Source organism: Pinus tabuliformis, chromosome 8 (assembly GCF_031772625.1).
Source record: "Pinus tabuliformis cultivar Carrire ecotype Pingquan chromosome 8, CPIR1, whole genome shotgun sequence".
In the NCBI taxonomy this organism is placed as follows: Eukaryota; Viridiplantae; Streptophyta; class Pinopsida; order Pinales; family Pinaceae; genus Pinus; species Pinus tabuliformis.
The window spans coordinates 1,741,667,465-1,741,684,820 of NC_142294.1; positions in this window are offsets into that span (position 1 = coordinate 1,741,667,465).

The following is a 17,356-nucleotide window of genomic DNA, read 5'->3' on the forward strand; positions in this document are numbered from 1 at the left end:
TTTAGGGTCTATAAAGGGTCTGTGATAGTGTTGATAAGCTACACCATCCTTTTCCTTGCACATCAACCAAATGTCGTCATCCCTGAGGGTTGCTTCTTTGGATAAGTGGTCAGCAACAGTGTTCCGCTCCCTGTAAATATGATGACAAGTGAAAGAGTCAAAAGATGTGATAAGTCTATGAATGTCATCCAAAATATGCTTCAATGTGTATGCATTGCAGATGTGTTTTTTGTTGATCCAGTTAATAACCAATTTTAAGTCACCATATAGTTGCATGTTTGTGCATTTTTTATATAAAGCATATTGGATGAGGTATTTAGTAGTTACAATCTTGGCATAATTATTTGTTCCCCTGCCCAACCCCATTTGTATTTTAAAAGAATGTGCATGTGATAAATGTAATATTTCTCCGCCTTCATAACCCAATTCGTGTGTTAAAGCATCAAAATAGGCCCATGGTATGGATGGATTGATGACCTCTATCTCGATATTCATGTACTGGTTTTGTGAGGTCTCTTCAAGAATCGAATGGTACTCCGCTAGAACTCTGTTAAGTATGGAAGGCTCGTAGGGGGACTTTTGCTGGAAAATGATTTGATTCCTAGCTATCCATAGTGTCGAACATATTAGCAGAGGTATGTTCCTTTCCTTCCTTGTGGTATCATTCCACCAATTATTCCATGCTTCCTTTAAGTCGTTTCCACGCCACCTACAGTGAATGGAGGGCGATGCAAGGAATCCATTCCATAGCTCTTGCGACATAGGATTGACCAGAAAGAGGTGTTTTGTGTCTCCATTGTTGTTTTTGCATAGGTGGCACCAAAATGGCCCTGAGAAAGATTGTTTCATAAGATTTTCACGCTTCACGACGTCATTGTTCAGTATAGACCACAGAAGAAGCTTCGTTCTTGGGGCTTATTTTAGTTTCCATAAAAGGTTCCACCACGACGCAGAGGCTGGCGGCTTGAGGGGATCCAATAGTACTAGATATCCGATCTTGGGGGCATAATATCCGTGTTTGGATAAGGCCCAAATGAGCTCATTATCTCCTTCAGATATCTTGATGTGGGCCTCCATTAGTGCAGATATGTGGTATCTCCATTCTTGTTGCCACGACGGGGGAATATTTAGGGCTACTCCAGATCTCGAGGCCTATTGACTTAGAGAGGATTGACCCTTATCCGTAATATGAAATACATGAGTTATACCCTGTTCTGCTAAATAAAGTCTCAGCTCTTCTCGGAGTCTATGTGCATTGCCGCATCCTACCCAGGGATCTTCCCATATGTGCACCAGGGAAATAGATCGAATTCTCCAAGTCAATTCGCTTCTTATCAGGTCCATAGCTTTAGTTACTACCTTCAAGATGATTCATATGTTCCCACTAGATCGATGGCCTTGTCGAATCCAATCAAGTGGGTTTGAAGGGATGATGTATTTTGAAGTGACAACCTTCGTCCAAAGACTGCACTTATTGTGTAGCTACCACCCCAATTTAGTTGCTAGTGCTTTGGAAAAAGTGTCCAATCTCTTGATTCCCCAACCACCCCATTGCTTAGGCATTGCTAGAGATTCCCATCTTGTCGAAGCAAAAATTCTTCCTTTCTGTTTCCCCTTCCATAGAAAGTGACAACATATATCTTGCAACCTATCCAGAATGCCCCTGGGAATCCAAGCTAAGGTCATCCAATATATAGGCGTTGCCTCTAGAACAACTTTGATCAGTACCAGCCTTCCTGCTCTGGATAGGTACTTATGGTACCAAATGTTCAAACACTTTTCTACCTTAGAGATGAGCAAGATCCAATCTGCAATTTTGTAGCTGAAGGGCTTTAGTCGGTAGCCTAGATATCTCAGACCTTCCTCTATAGGATGGATAATAAAGGGGAATCTCCTAAGGGAAAAATGTAATTCGTTTTGGGAGCATCTGGATGCTGTTAAAGTGGATTTGGATTCATTCAGCACCATCCCCATGGCCTTTTGGAAAGTACCCATGGCTTGGTGGAGAGTGGTGAGATTGCCAAGGATGCCGTTGAGGAATATGATAACATCGTCCACGAAGAGCAAATAGGTCAATATAGCTGAGTCGATGATTTTGATGCCCCTGATTCTCCCCTGTCTGTGTTCTTCTCCTATAATTCTACTCAGGCCCTCCATGATAAGAAGGAACAATAGTGGGATAGGGGGCATCCCTGCTTGAGTCCCCTTTCAGCGTGAAAAAAGGGGGATGTCAAACCATTTATGAGAACATTATAGGGAACATCAGTTATACAGCTCATAATCCACTTAATGAAAGTGAAAGGAAATCCCAGTTGCGTTAATAGGATTCAGAGGTATAGCTAGTTGACTCTATCAAAGGATTTGGATAGGTCTATCTTCAGTATCATGTGTTTTAATTTCCTGAGCTGAATAGAATGAAGGAGTTCTTGTGCAGTGCCAGTCGCCTCATGTATCTGCCTATTGTGCAGAAAGGAAAATTGTTCATGGGAGATATGGAGGGACATGATTGGCTTTATACAATTGGCTATAATCTTGGCTATCATTTTGTATATATAGTTACATAAGGATATAGGCCTGAATTCATCAAAGGAGGGGGGCTTCTCAAATTTGGGGATGAAAGCTATGAAGGTGGACTTAAGGCCTCCCGGTATCCTTCCACTCCTTCTGATTTCCTCTATGAATCGTAGGAGGTCCATTCCTAAAACCTCAAAGAAGGTGATGTAGAATTCCACTGTCCAACCATCCGCCCCCGGAATCTTCTCCTTCTGTAGCCACTTCAGTGTATCTTCAAGCTCTTCTAGTGAAACATCTCACGAGAGTTCCTGTTCCATCTCTTGATATACATAGCCTGGAAAGAGCTGCGCAATATGCATTACTTCCGCGAGGGTAGCATTGGGTGGAGCCTTATAGATATTTTGGAAGTGTGTACATGCCAGGGCAGCCAGCTCTCTGAAGGATTGTACAGATCGTCTTGTGTATCTTTAAGCTCCCACATAGTATTGTTGGCATTCCTCCCATTTGCATGTTTATGATAGAATTTAGTATTGTCGTCCGCCTCCTTCAGCCAGATGGCCCAACTTCGGAGATGCCAACTCTCTTCTCTATCTCTTAGGATTTGGGTTCTCTTCAGCAAGGATGCAGAGTATTTTTCCCTTTGCTCTTGAGATATCATAATACCTCCTGAGTCCTCAAAAGTAAAAATGTCCTCCTCTGCTTTTCTGATAATCGACTCTTCCGCTTCCTTTTTCTTCATAGCCGACGTCTTGGATAGGGCTTTCATCTCCTTCATATTATGTAGGAAATCCTGCATGAGGTTTCTAGTTGAGCCTAGGGGATTTGCCTTCCAAAATTCAATCACCAGTTTGATGTATTCCATGTCTCGTAGCGAAATGGAATTAAATTTGAATGGGACCTTTGGTTTGTCTATAACATCCTGCAGCTCTAGGTAGATGGGTCGATGATCCGATAGGCCACCTATACTTACCCACTGTCTAATGCAGGGTCCCCTATTGACCAAGTATTCTTTTGTAAGGAACCTGTCAAGCCATCTGGCCAAGCTTTCTTCCCCTGTTCTATTGTTCCTCTAGGTGGGTTGCACTTTGGCTGAGGGGATGTCAATAAAGCTATGGGTCAGAGCATCCACCTAAGCTTGATTGCCCCATGATTTTGCATACCCCAAGGAGAAATTTAGGCCCCCCAATAAGATAATGTTATCTTGTTGCGGGAGGGATGAATTAAACAATGATCTCTAAAAAACGACTATGTTTTGACAGGGACCATATACATTAAGGATCCTGTATTCTAATTTGAGAGTAGGGGAGTAGATGTCAGCACCTAAGTACCCCCGACCTCCCCAAACCCTCAGAGTCTTTATGGTATGGTTGCATATGCCCAAGGTTAAACCCCTTGATATGCCTATGGCATCAAGAGAGTGGAAAGTCCAACCTAGTAGCCAAGATTCAAGTAAATGAGTGATAGTGCAGGCAGAACCAAGGATTTCTTATAGGAATATAATTCACCAGCTTTGAGGAAAATAGACACTTGAGGGCTAGTTTTTTATCCGGGCTAGCCATCCCGCGATAGTTAAAGGAGAGCAGCTTCATTGGGGGGGGGGGGGGGGAGGGGCTTGCTCTACTCTAAGGGCCAAGTTAATGGTTTTTTGCTTGCCAGATACGATCTCCTCCCCAGCCTGATGCTTGGCTTTGGAAAGATGGGAGGGACACCCTCAAGGTTTGGGGGGTGGGGGGGAAGGAGTCTACCTCAAAACCTATTATGCCGAGGTCCTGAGATGCATTTGGGAGCAAAGGGGGTAACTGGGTTCCGGGAGAGAATGAATAGGTAATGGGGAAGAGGTTGCTTACGAGAGGGAGGGCTGAGGGAAGGAGTAAGCAAGAGGGGGAGGCGTGATAGGACAATGCTGAACCATAGGGGGCTCATAGATGATCCAGGGAGGGTGAGAGAGGGGAAAGTTAAAGGGAACATCCGTAGAGTCCGTAGTCCTGTCATACTGAAGTAGGGAAGGCAATGCAAGAGAAACGAAAGATGTATAAGAAGATGGGAGAGGATAATTTGACATACGTGTGGAGTGAGCGTCCCTATAGCCAGTCGAGCTCTTGTTAGAGGTGGGGAGGGAGGTCGAAGAGGAGCTTTCCCACGCTTTTTCCTTGATTCTTTCTTGTGTGCCTTGTCTGCTTCAGCTAGGACATGTTGTGCCAGATCTTCCACTCTCATAGCTAGTTGAGGATGGTCCCAAGGGGTACGGGCTTCCTAGTTTTTGTCCTCTGGTTGTTCACCCTTCTTTTTTATTAGGGGGCAGCCTTTGTATACGTGACTGGCTTTGTGGCACCTGTGGCATCTGTAGGGTATGCCTTCATAGTCCAGTGGCTGCTTCTGGGTGAATGACCTCCACTGAATGGTGATGAATTCCTGTAGCCCTCCCCTTGTATCCATATGAACAAGAATTTTGGCAAAAGCCATCCTTCCAGTAGGTAAATACGATTTGTCGAATTCCATATATTTTCCAATTGAGTTCCCAATGCGTCGGAAGATGTCTTTGGAATAGAAGTGCCATGGGAACCCTGCTAATTTGATCCAAATCGGGCCAACAACAAACTACTATGTATCTGGGTCGAAAAGTGGAGACCAATGTTTCAAAAGGATTGGGGCATGCTCAAAATGCCAATAGGATGATAGGACCCAATTCATGTGATCTGGCCTAGAGAAACGAAGGGCAAACTACCCTTTCACAAATGTCTGTATCATGGGCAGGTCAACTAAATGATGCCCCTAGACCTTTGAGACCCAAGTTTTTAGATGAGCCACTGTATAGCTTCTTCCCCAGATTCTACCAACTAGCACCTTGTCTCCAAAGCCCATTGTATCATCGAGCTGGATGTCCTCCTCGAGCTTGAGAAAGGTGTCGACTGCTTTGGTCCATAAGCACTTAGTCTTCTTGTAGGCCCTTACTTCGACAACTGAGTCTCCTTGTCGATCAGGGATGTGCTCTGGTGTAAGAGTGTTCTCCATGGGAAGGGATGAGTCGATAGGGAGGGCTTCCGCTAAGGGTGGAATGTTGGAGAAACCACTAGAGGGGGGAGAGGACAAGCACAACATGATCAGGGGAACTATAGTGGAAGATGGAGTGGGAGAAGCGGAGGGGAAAACAGACAGAGGGGGTGGGAAATGTGATCAGGGGTAGGGGATGGAGGGTTAGGGTTAAGGCATGCCAATGCAAACCCTAGGGATGACAGAGATGGTGGGGGAGAAGAGAGGGACGGCCAAGTTGGAGGGTCATCTGGTAGTATCACCTGGTGGTTAGATGGACCTCAGAGAGATGGACCTAAGAGAGAGGGGAGGCTAGAGATAGCCTCATGCAGCTAACTGCTAAACGAAAGTGACCCTAGCTTAGCTAAATGTGGGGTCGTCTAGATAGAATGCTTCGCCAACATTTCTTCCAAGTAATCCTCCAGATCGAGGTCCATCACTGTCAGGGAACAAGAATCGCTAGCTGCCTATGGTAACCGCCAAGGGATGGAGTAGTAAGTAAACAAAACGACGATGAATGCCAGTGGTCCAAGCAGCAAATTGTAGAGCAGGTAAAAGAAAGCACAGTAAAAAACAAAGTAAAAAAACCGAGTTACGAGTTTGAGCGAATATTATAATGTTTGCCTTGTACAAAGGGAGACATGTACAAGGATGGTATAGCTAGCTACTCCATCGTGCTTCAGACATGTAGCAGCTACCTGAACTCACCTGTCTGTTGCTCCATCACTCCCAACGTTTTTTCTTGACCCATCATAATAATTATGTATTTATTAAAGTGTTTTGTGTCTCCTTTTTTTGGTATAAATGAAAGTTCATCTAACACATTCACACAATTACGTTGCTTCAAAATATTTGTAATGTTAAGTTTCTAGAATTTGAATTAACCATGTCAATGATTCTATTTAAGTTGAATTTCTATGGATACATGATATGAGTGTATGATTAGTTGAATATACGCGTATACATATGTACATACACACAAACCAGAAGTGTTTTAGCTTTTTATTTATCTGTTTTATTTTAATTTTTATATTAATATTAAGTTACTGAATTATGCTATATGTGTTATTTTCATCAATAAGATTGTTGTACGCATTAATGAATTGAGATACATAGTTGAAAATCATGTTATTAATGCGGTTTAATAAATAGAGTTTCATGTATTGTTATCCTCTCCACATATTTTCCTTACAAATCTTAATTATCTAAATTATGGATTATTTTTGTAGATATTATCATTTTTATATTTTATATAATTGTAAGGAATACACCATGTAGTTAAGGAAAGATAGTTCAAAACAGAGGTGGGAACATCATTTTGATCTTCATTGAATACCTTAATATTTTTATTGTCACAAGAACATTTTGAAGAATAATACATAGTATTTATATATTAAACAATAGTAGTGATACTTTGATTGATTTTTCCTATGTGGATGATTTAATCATCAGTAGAACCAATATAGATGCAATACTTATATTGAATAATTGACTTCCTGACACCTTTGAGTTCACTAATCATGGTTTTCTGCATTACTTTCTTGGTCTTCAAATCTTGATTTGCATGATTGTCTCTTTATCTCTTAGCCTTAATATGCATTGAACTTATTGGAATGATCTATGATGGGAAAATATAGGCCATTTGTTACATCTTTTCTATCGGGTATCAAATTGACTAAAGAGTGTCTGTCTTCAAAATTTGATACTACCCTTTATTGACAGTTGGTCATTAGCCTTATTTATTTAACTCACATTCAAGCTAACATTTTCATTACTACTAGTGTGGTTTCCTAGCTTATGTAGGTTCCATGAGAAAGCCAATAGAAATTTACAAAGAGAATTTTTCATACATTAAAGGTATCTCTCATTTGGGTATCAAATACTATCAAAATTCATATTCCTTGGTTGTCTTAACTAACTTCAACTGGGAAATGATAATGATGACCAAAATCGTATTTCTAGCTATGCGTTTCACTTTGGTGCTAGCCCATGATTTGTTAATGCAAGAAACAACATGAAGTATCTCTATTAACTATGAAAATAGAATATTATGGAGTTGTTAATGTAGGGATAGAGACAATTTGGATTCAACAATTCTTAGGAGAGCTTCGATTTCCTATTGATGGCTTGATTGTTATCTATTGTGATAATGAGATTGAAATTTTAGTGGCATACAATTCTATTCCATACATTAATATGATGCTTGTTGAAATTCATGCTCCCATCTTACCACAAGATGTCCCAAATAAGATTGTCACTCTTTTCCATTTCAAAAATGATGATTATATCACTAGTATCTTAAGGAACCTAGTAGTTGAAGCCATGTTTTTAAGCTAGATGGTATGCTCAGGCTCCAAAAAGCTGCAATAATTTGGGGTTGTGTCATGTAGACATAATTTCACCTATTGAATCTCCATAACATTGTGCTAATGGGACATGGAGTGTTGTAACCTAAGTTTATGCTAATTCATCAATCCTAAGTATCCTCTAAAGATATTCAATCGAAGATTTGGATAGCTACCAATAGCTGGTTGAGTGATTGACTGGAAGAGAAAATGATTGTGAAACTAACTAAGTGGTGAATAGGTTGGTCAAGTAACCAACTAATAGAAAATTTGTTAAGTGTTTGACTAGAAAAATGTAAGACCCTCCTCCCACATTTACCCAAGTTACTGTCCTTCCAGGGTAAACATGTGACAAAGAGTTACTATGATATGATTCAACCTTCTAGATCACCTTAAGGCAGTGGAATTGATGGACTGACACTTTACAGACCTCCGTCAGGTGCTACAGGAACCCCAAGAGCCAACCAACCACTTCAGGTGCCCAACGTTGAGTCAGCTTAGCTTTTCACTGAACTAGACCCCCAGTCACTCCCATTACAACCCCTCCAAGCGTCTGAAACCATCTAATCACTCCCATGAGAAGCCATCCATGCAATTGCAGTATTTTTCAAGTAGTTATGTGCTAGCGGCCCTAGATTTTGAGCCACATTTTTAGGGATATGACTCAGGTCTCTCCCAAGAACTCCATGAAACTTCTAGAAATAAAAAATAACATAGAAACAAGGCTAATAATGCAAAAATTTGAACAAGGAATTGACTTGACCCCTAAAATCCATGACAGGGATTCCGTCAAACACATCATGAGAATGTAATCTACATGTCATAACAATAGATCTGAACATAGGGGTGTCACACTTATCTAAGACTCGTCAAGCAGGATTGATGCTCTCTCATAATAGTTGCATTATCATCTGTTAGGTCATACATTCATTATTGATTCATCTAATAATAAAAACATGATAAGAGCTAGGATTAAGATCTATAAAAAAACCATGCTTATAACCAACAAAATAATGAAGATAACAAGTACATTTACACATAGAACACAAGAGGAAAAGAGCTCTTATTAACATATGCAAAATCCAACCAAGTCAGGGACTTCCACGTACCACCCAATGGTAGATTGGGTTGAACCAAATATTTCTTTCATCCAATCACCCTCATGTCATATTCCAAGCATGAATGTGGGACTCACAACAAAACCAACCATGTATTCCTTAAGCTTTACCCTATATCCCACCAAAGGATTCCTAGGCCAAAAACCAACATCTATGCAACTAGCCTTTACAATAATCCTACCAAGGGATTTTGAGGCCCATAAAAGCATGGATTCCTTTGGATCTATCCCAAAAATCCATGAGCATTTTTCCATCTCAACCCTCTAGATTTTATCATATATCTCGTCATTTATTGATTGAGGATTCCTAGGCCCAACGAGAGCATACACGTTCATGTTTTACCACTTCATGTTTTACCACAATCCCACCTTTACTGGTCTAGGGATTCCTAGGCCTTGTGATTTCTCCAAGACCACCCCACTCAGTTTAGAAACTATCTGGCAATGAAACTCAACCAAGAAAGGAAAACACCCCATCAGAACATTGTTATTTGGAAATGGAAAGGCAAGGCTGAAAACCACTATTACACTTGGAAAAAGTATACCAATGACAACAAGAGAACCAAGAATGCACATGCATGCACCATGCATGCCAAAAATTGTAAGGAAATCATACATGCAACTTGACACCTACAAGTAATCCCACTGTAGTCTCTTGATCCTACTCTTCCTTGCTTGATCTTTGCCTCCCTTTGTTTTCTTGTCTCTTGTTTTCCTTCCTCCAATCTTGGAGTGCTTAAACAATACTATAAGTGTATGCGAGTATGAGAGTGAAGAGAGAATAGAGAGAGAGCTCCAAAACTGAATTGAAAAAGGTTGTGAACTGATCCTCAGAAGAATTTTTATTAATGAGGCCTCTAGTTTCTTCATTTTCCATTATTTTTCCTTCATTTTCCTCCTCACATACCACTTGTGACCTTTCACCTTCCTTTTCTCCTAATTTCCATTATTTTGATAAATAAAATGCCAAATAATGCCACTTTTCCTTTCGAGAGCCTTTTCCATTTTCTTAGCCATAAGAAACAAAATGAACACACACACTAGGATGTTTTTGCCTAACACTCAGCTTGGCATACATGTCTCATCACCTTGGTTATTATTTGCCCTTTATTAACTTTTATTACATGGGTTTTGACGGGGGATGTTACAGAAAACCATTAACTATGAGGTAAAAAATTGATTGAAAGGTAGAAATATAATAAACAATCAGGTCAATTTGGGACGTTAACTAACCAATTAAACAAAGCATATTTCATGAAAATGGTTGGAGAAATCGATGCTCATTTGTGGACCAAATATTCCATAATTTAAGGAAGTTTGTTATATTTGGACATTATGAATAAGGGACTCTATGAGTCAAATATGTACTCTGATGATGATCATGAACCATTATTTTATCATGCATTGTGATGTTCTTATAAGAATTCACTATGCTTAAATATTTAAATGGTGTCTTTAGACACTATCCATCAACTTGGAGTATCATTTATTTTATGTTCTTTTCTTTAGATTCTATCATCTATTTTTTGTTATTGGGTTCCCATTATCACAACACAGATTATGGAGTCTCTTCCCATTTATTTCCTTAGAAATACCAACAAATGTAGTATCTTCCAATTCCATGATATCATTGAGCTTTATATTGTCCCCAAGTTGTAAACTAAATGCTTTAATTTTGCTTGATACATTTACCCAAATTATAAGGGTTGCCTTGTCATTCTTATAATTCATATTGAGACCCCCTTGAATCTACTAGGGAGGTAGCTTAGAATGAATCTTAGAATCCTAGAAAAAATCGATGGTAACCCTACAAGAAGCTAAATTTTGCCTCTTTAGTGCCCCTAGTAAACTAGAAAAGAGAGTTGCAACACCCTAGATGGCTTAACAAGGAGTCTTGAATGCTTTGATACCTCAACAATGGACTCTTGAATTGGATATCGTTTACAAAGTACAAAGATAAGGGTTGGAAAGGTAAAAATTATCATATTTTCAAGACAATGATGAAAGGAAAGAGTCAAACTTGGTAAAAAAAGCATCTAGATTCATTTGGTCACTATTGTAAACTCATATAAAAAAGCAAGGAGTTAGATGGAGAAAAATAAGAGAAGGAAAAAGTAAGTACATTCTACTAGAATGAAAACCTAGTTCTTCTTAATATAATCCAACAATGAACAATGTAGCCTAATCGTGAGTTGTTGTGAGAAGAGGAGATAGGGAAAAGGACATCATGGAGTACAAATTTTGTAAGATTCATTAATATAGTAAAAAAGCATGCTTTCCCTAAACTTACATGTGTTATTCATATATTTTGAGCACATGTGTTTGTTTTATATTGGTAGTAATGCTAATGTGGTTTGAAAGTAGAAATATAAAGTGGATTTGATTATCTATTTTGCAGGTTACAAGTGTTAAGAGCTAGGTGCATAGATCTGAAATAATTCAACCAACAAGGGCATTAGTCATCCACCTTCAAAAATATGGTACATTTATTTCCTCTTGTTTATTTCAACAATGTGTTCATATGTGTCAATGGGTTTATTCATGTATCTAATGTGACATCTATAATAGGTCTTAAGTAGACATGTAGGTATAAGTACTCCATGTTTGTAGGGAAAGATATATATAAAAATAATTCTAGATTCCACTAGGGATTCAACATGGCTTTCCTTATGGTATTTTATTTCTCATACATTTAGTTTCTTTCAAAAAAATAGCTTCTATGTCTTAGATGTTTAGGAGGGTTTGATATTGAAAAATGTGTACCTAAAAACTTGAGAACTATATCTAAAAAACTTTCAACACCCTTATGTAGGATTGATAAAGTGTCAAAACCCTATTCAATGCCCTACATGTCTAGTGACAGAGCATTGCAACACTCCGCAAAGTCCTTGAAAAATTATTGAAGCAAATCCACCTAGGGTTTAGAGAGGTTTTCCCCCAGATTATTTAGTTTTCTAACAAATTCCTGAGCCTAGGGGTTAGGTCAATTTCAGATCCCATCGATGAGACATTCTTCTAAGTTCATTCAACCCCAAATTAACTTTAAATAGGTTGATTTGTAGCCATTTCTAGGGTCTGTAATCTCTTTGTTTTGATTCTTCCACAGTGGTTAAAAATTAGGTGAAACTAAGATTGGTGGAGTGATAGCCTCACTATATTGGTCTACCAAGTAAGCCCCCAACTAGGGTAAACATGCAATGAGAGGCTACTATGATTGGATTCAACCTTCTATGTGACCTTAACGAAGTGGAATCGATGGAACACATCAACTAACCTATCAACATCAACAACAAAACCCTCAGGAGACATGTCATCCACTCAGATATCATGTTCTTGTGTCCCATTTATGTTTTGGAAATGTTAAGCCTTAGTAGCTCTCATGTTATAGGCATGAAAACATCGAGAAACCAAAATTCATTCTCACAATATTGGTTGCTAGTATCCAGAGACCCAAATTTCCAGTTCTGTGCTAGTGTCCCTGATATTTGAGACACGTTTTCAATCCCAGAGCACAAATCACTACCGAGAAAGGAATGATAACCTAAGATCAGTGAAATAACTAGGAAACCATGATGAAAAAAATAATAAGTTAACCAAATTAGTATTGAATTGGATATGGTTTACAAATTACAAAGATAAGGGTTGGAAAGGTAAAAAATTATCATATTTTGAAGATAATGATGAAGGGAAAGAGTTAAAATTGGTAAAAAAAAAACATCTAGATTAATTTGGTCACTATTATAAACTCATATAAAAAAGCAAGGAGTTAAATGGAGAAAAATAAGAGAATGACAAGGTAAGTACATACTACTAGAATGAAAACCTAATTCTCCTTAATATAATCCAACAATGAACAATGTAGCCTAATTGTGAGTTGTTGTGAGAAGAGGAGATAGGGAAAAGGACAACATGGAGTAAAAATTTTGTAAGATTCATTGATCTAGTAAAAAAGCATGCTTTCCCTAAACTTACATGTGTTATTCATATATTTTGAGCATATGCGTTTGTTTTATATTGATACTAATGCTAATGTGATTTGAAAGTAGAAATATAAAGTGGATTTGATTGTCTATTTTGCAGGTTACACGTGTTAAGAGCTTGGTGCATAGATCTCAAATAATTCAACCAACAAGAGCATTAGTCGTCCACCTTGTATGTGTGTAGACCAATATTTGAGAAGGGTGTTACAAAGAGACCCTTGTATGTTACGTTTCCACATAACCTTGAATTAATAACATCCACTACAAAAAAAAAAATGATATACTTGATCATCATTTTTTCATTTATCTAACAACACACTAACATTAGCTTAACATTTGAGGTCCTTGCAATAGGTTTAAGAGGGCACTCTCCAAGGCCATTAAAAAAAACTAGAATAATGAGCTAGGGATTGAAATCCATGTACAATCAGGTGTTTTGTGGGAATACCTTCTTCCATAATGGTCAAAAATTAGGTGCAACTAATATTGGCGGAGTGATAGCCTCACTATATTGGTCTACACACATACAAGGGTCTCTTTGTAACACCCTCCTCAAATATCTAACCAATTAACCCCCCAACTGGGGTAAACATGCAATGAGAGGCTACTATGATTGGATTCAACCTTCTATGCAACCTTAAGGAAGTGGAATTGATGGAACACATCAATTAACCTATCCACATCAATAATGAAACCCTCAGGAGACATGTCATCCACTCAGATATTATGTTCTTGGGTCCCACTGATGTTTTGGAAATGGTAAGCCTTAGTAGCTCTCATGTTACAGGCATGAAAACATTGAGAAACAAAAATTCATTCTCACAAGATTGGTTGCTAGCGTCCAGAGACCCAAATTTCCAGTTTTGTGCTAGTGTCCCCGAGATTTGATCCACGTTTTCAAGCCCAAAGCATAGATCACTACCGAGAAAGGAATTTTAACCTAAGATTAGTAAAATAACTGGGAAACCATGATGAAAAAGTAATAGTTAAAAAAGACCTTAACCAAACCCCTCCTAGCCATGAAAAGCATTTCATCAAACATATCATCAACATGTAACCTATAGGTGTAAAAAATAGAATTAAGTGTAGGGGTCTCATACTTATCTTAGAATCATTATGTACCATTTTTCCCTCATATCATTTGATGCATTATGATCTATTAGGTCATAGACACATTTTCCATTCATTTGCAAGTAAAAACATGTTGAGAGCCATACATAGTTGTTGTCATAAAACATACATATAACCAGTATAATAGGGACAAAAATATCATAAACATATCAGCCATAAAATCCAGATATACATTAGTACATTCACAAATGAAAATAAATGGAAAAAATTCCTTATTAGTGGATGCAATAAATCAACTAAAGGTGGGACTACCACATTCCACCTTGCAATAGATTGGCTCAACCAAGTCTCTCTTCAACTAATCACCCCCATGCCATATTCCAAGCATGAACGTGGGACTCATAGAACACACCAAAAAACACCAATGAGCATGGATTCCATCAGACTTCTCCAACTACACCATGAGGAATTTGAGTGTCTCCTAGTCTCTCAGGCTTTACTGTAATCCACAATCTGATCCACGGTTCACAAGGTCCTACACCGAGACACAAACTCCACGATTTAACTTACATCAAATAATGAGACTACTAGGCCCAATGAAGCTAAATCCAGCTCCTGGATTTACCGTATATCCCACCATTAATCGACAAGGATTCTTGGGCCCACCGAGGCACACAATCCTAGCTTAACTGCAACCTACAGTCTAGATCAAGCATTACTAGGTCAAAGACTTTACTGTGATCCAATGTCTAGTTTATGGACCACTAGGACATGTGTTTGTCATTTCGGAGATCCACCCCACTAATCTTTGAATCCATCCGTCCATCTCACATTAAGAAAATATGAGAACCCATCTCATCAAAGCTATTAGGAAATGACAAGGCTAGGTTGAAGAACATTGTCACACCTGGCAAAATCCATGTTGTGATAGAAAAGAACCACATGCAATACCATGCATGCCAAATCTAGTAAGAAAAATACACATGCAAGTCAATACCTACAACGAATGTTGTTGTAGCTGTTTGAACCTACCTTTCCTTGATTGATCTTTCCTTCCTCTTGCCTCCTTTGCCTTTCTTGCTCCATTGCCAAAGTGCTCCAAAAAAACCCTAAGTGTCCAAGAGTGAGAGAGAGAGAGAGAGAGAGAGAATAATGAGAGAGCTCCAATGCTAAACTGACAAAAGGATACCAACTAATCCTCAGAAGCCTTTTTATAAATGAGCCCTTTATTTTTGTTGGGTCCCTATAATACTAGTGATTACCCCATTACTATTGTAGTTATACCCCTTATTTATATTGATGTACCCATGTAGTGCCCATATTGTTACTATTGTGCCACATAGAAGCCCACTATTGTTATTGTTGTGCCCTACAATATTATTGTTATGTAGGCTTTGATTGTATTGGGACCACTTAGACTCCTATATATAGAAAGGAGGTTTTTTCATTTGTATCATCCAAGAATTGTTCATTTATGTAATGTAAAGGAGGTTTCCCCCTCGAAGAGGCTGAATTCTAAGGCGTTGATCTATCTTTTCTATCTTTTCTTGAGCTGGTTTCATAACATTTGGTATCAGAGCTTTGGATTCTAGGGTTTCGCTGCTCCAAACAGGTCATCGTGGCATTTTCGCTATAACTTTTTTTCTGTGATGTTTCAGAAGTCTCAAAAAAAACCCATTTGAGAAGAATTGGCGCTGAACCTTGGGTCCGAATTTCAGAGCTTTTATCGCGATATTTTCGGAGATATGATCTGAGGAAGTTGGTCTTTTTGCAGACTCCTGAATTACATTCAAAACAGGTGACCTGGGGAAAATCGTCATAACTCTCTCTCTGAGGATCAGATTGAAATTTCGTAAAAAGGTACAGAAAGAGGACGGATTGTAGTTTCTTGTGTGTGTGTTTCAGATTCAAAGGTTGAAACAGTGACTCGTGGCACGTCGTACAAGTTCGCTCTACTGAACCAGTCTAAAAGCAAGTCACTGTGGGAGATTTCACATAACTCTTCCTTGGAGAATCCAATTTGGCTCAGACTTGTGGCATTGGAAAGAGGACGCAGAAGGCTACTACAGGTAGCAATTTCAGAATTGGATGATCCGAAATTACAGAGATACATCAGATTCAATATCAGGCTTCTATAAAGTGAAAAAAGGTGTGTAGTTTTTTTTTTAATTTTTGTGTAAGCTTGGTTTAACGGAATTCAAAGGGCATAGTAAAGCATTATTATCGGTAACTGATGCCCCGAGGAAAGAAAATGCAAACACCTAGTAAGGAACCTGAAAGCTCTAGCATGACTCATGAAGAAGAGGAAGAAATGCTACATGATATATCAAAATTACAAGAACAAGTGCAACAAATGTCACGCTCACAAAAGCTAACAGAAGCTAAGATAAGTGGCATGGAATCTAAGGTAAATGGCATGGAATCTAAGATAAAGGGAATGGAAGCTAAGATGGATGGCATGGAAGCTAAGATTGACGCTAAATTTGATGGCATGGATGATAAGATGGATGAATTGAAGAAGTTGCTACAAGAAAGGGTCACTAATGGTGAAAAGGTAGTAAAGGAAACTCATGATGAGAACAAAAGAAATGTTAATCATGATTCCATAGACTCTAATGTTGGATCGAAGACTCACCATGTTCCAAAAATCGATGTGAGGAAGTTTGATGGCAAGGATCCCGCCACATGGATATTACAGATGGAGCAATTCTTCGATCTCAATAATGTGCAAAACACACAAAAGGTACGTATGGCAACTTTATATTTGGAACCAAATCAGTTTGTATGGTATCAATGGCTTTGTTCTCGTAAACAATTTATCACTTGGGCAATTTTTACGGAAGAATTGATAGCACATTATGAGGATACAAAAAGCAACACTTTTTTTAGCCAATTGATAAGTCTCAAACAAAAGGGTTCAATAATGGAGCACATTGAGGAGTTCCAAAAATTGAACATAAGGGTAAAAGATATTCCAGAGGAGCATAGGATTGATGTGTTCATAGGGTCTTTAAAGGATAATATCCAACATGATGTGCGCCTTTGGGAACCTGATTCATTAGAGAAGGCATTCAGGTTAGCAAGAAAAATGGAAAGCAAAATTATGGCAACTAGGAAGCATACCATTCACAACTATAAAGATGGAAGTGTTGTTGCCCATAGTCTTCCACAACCTACAAGGTTGACACCACAACAATTGGAAGAAAAAAGAGCAAAAGGGCTTTGTTACAATTGTGATAGCAAATACACAAAAGGTCATAAGTGTGCTGAGAAGAAATTATTCTACATAGATTGTGAAG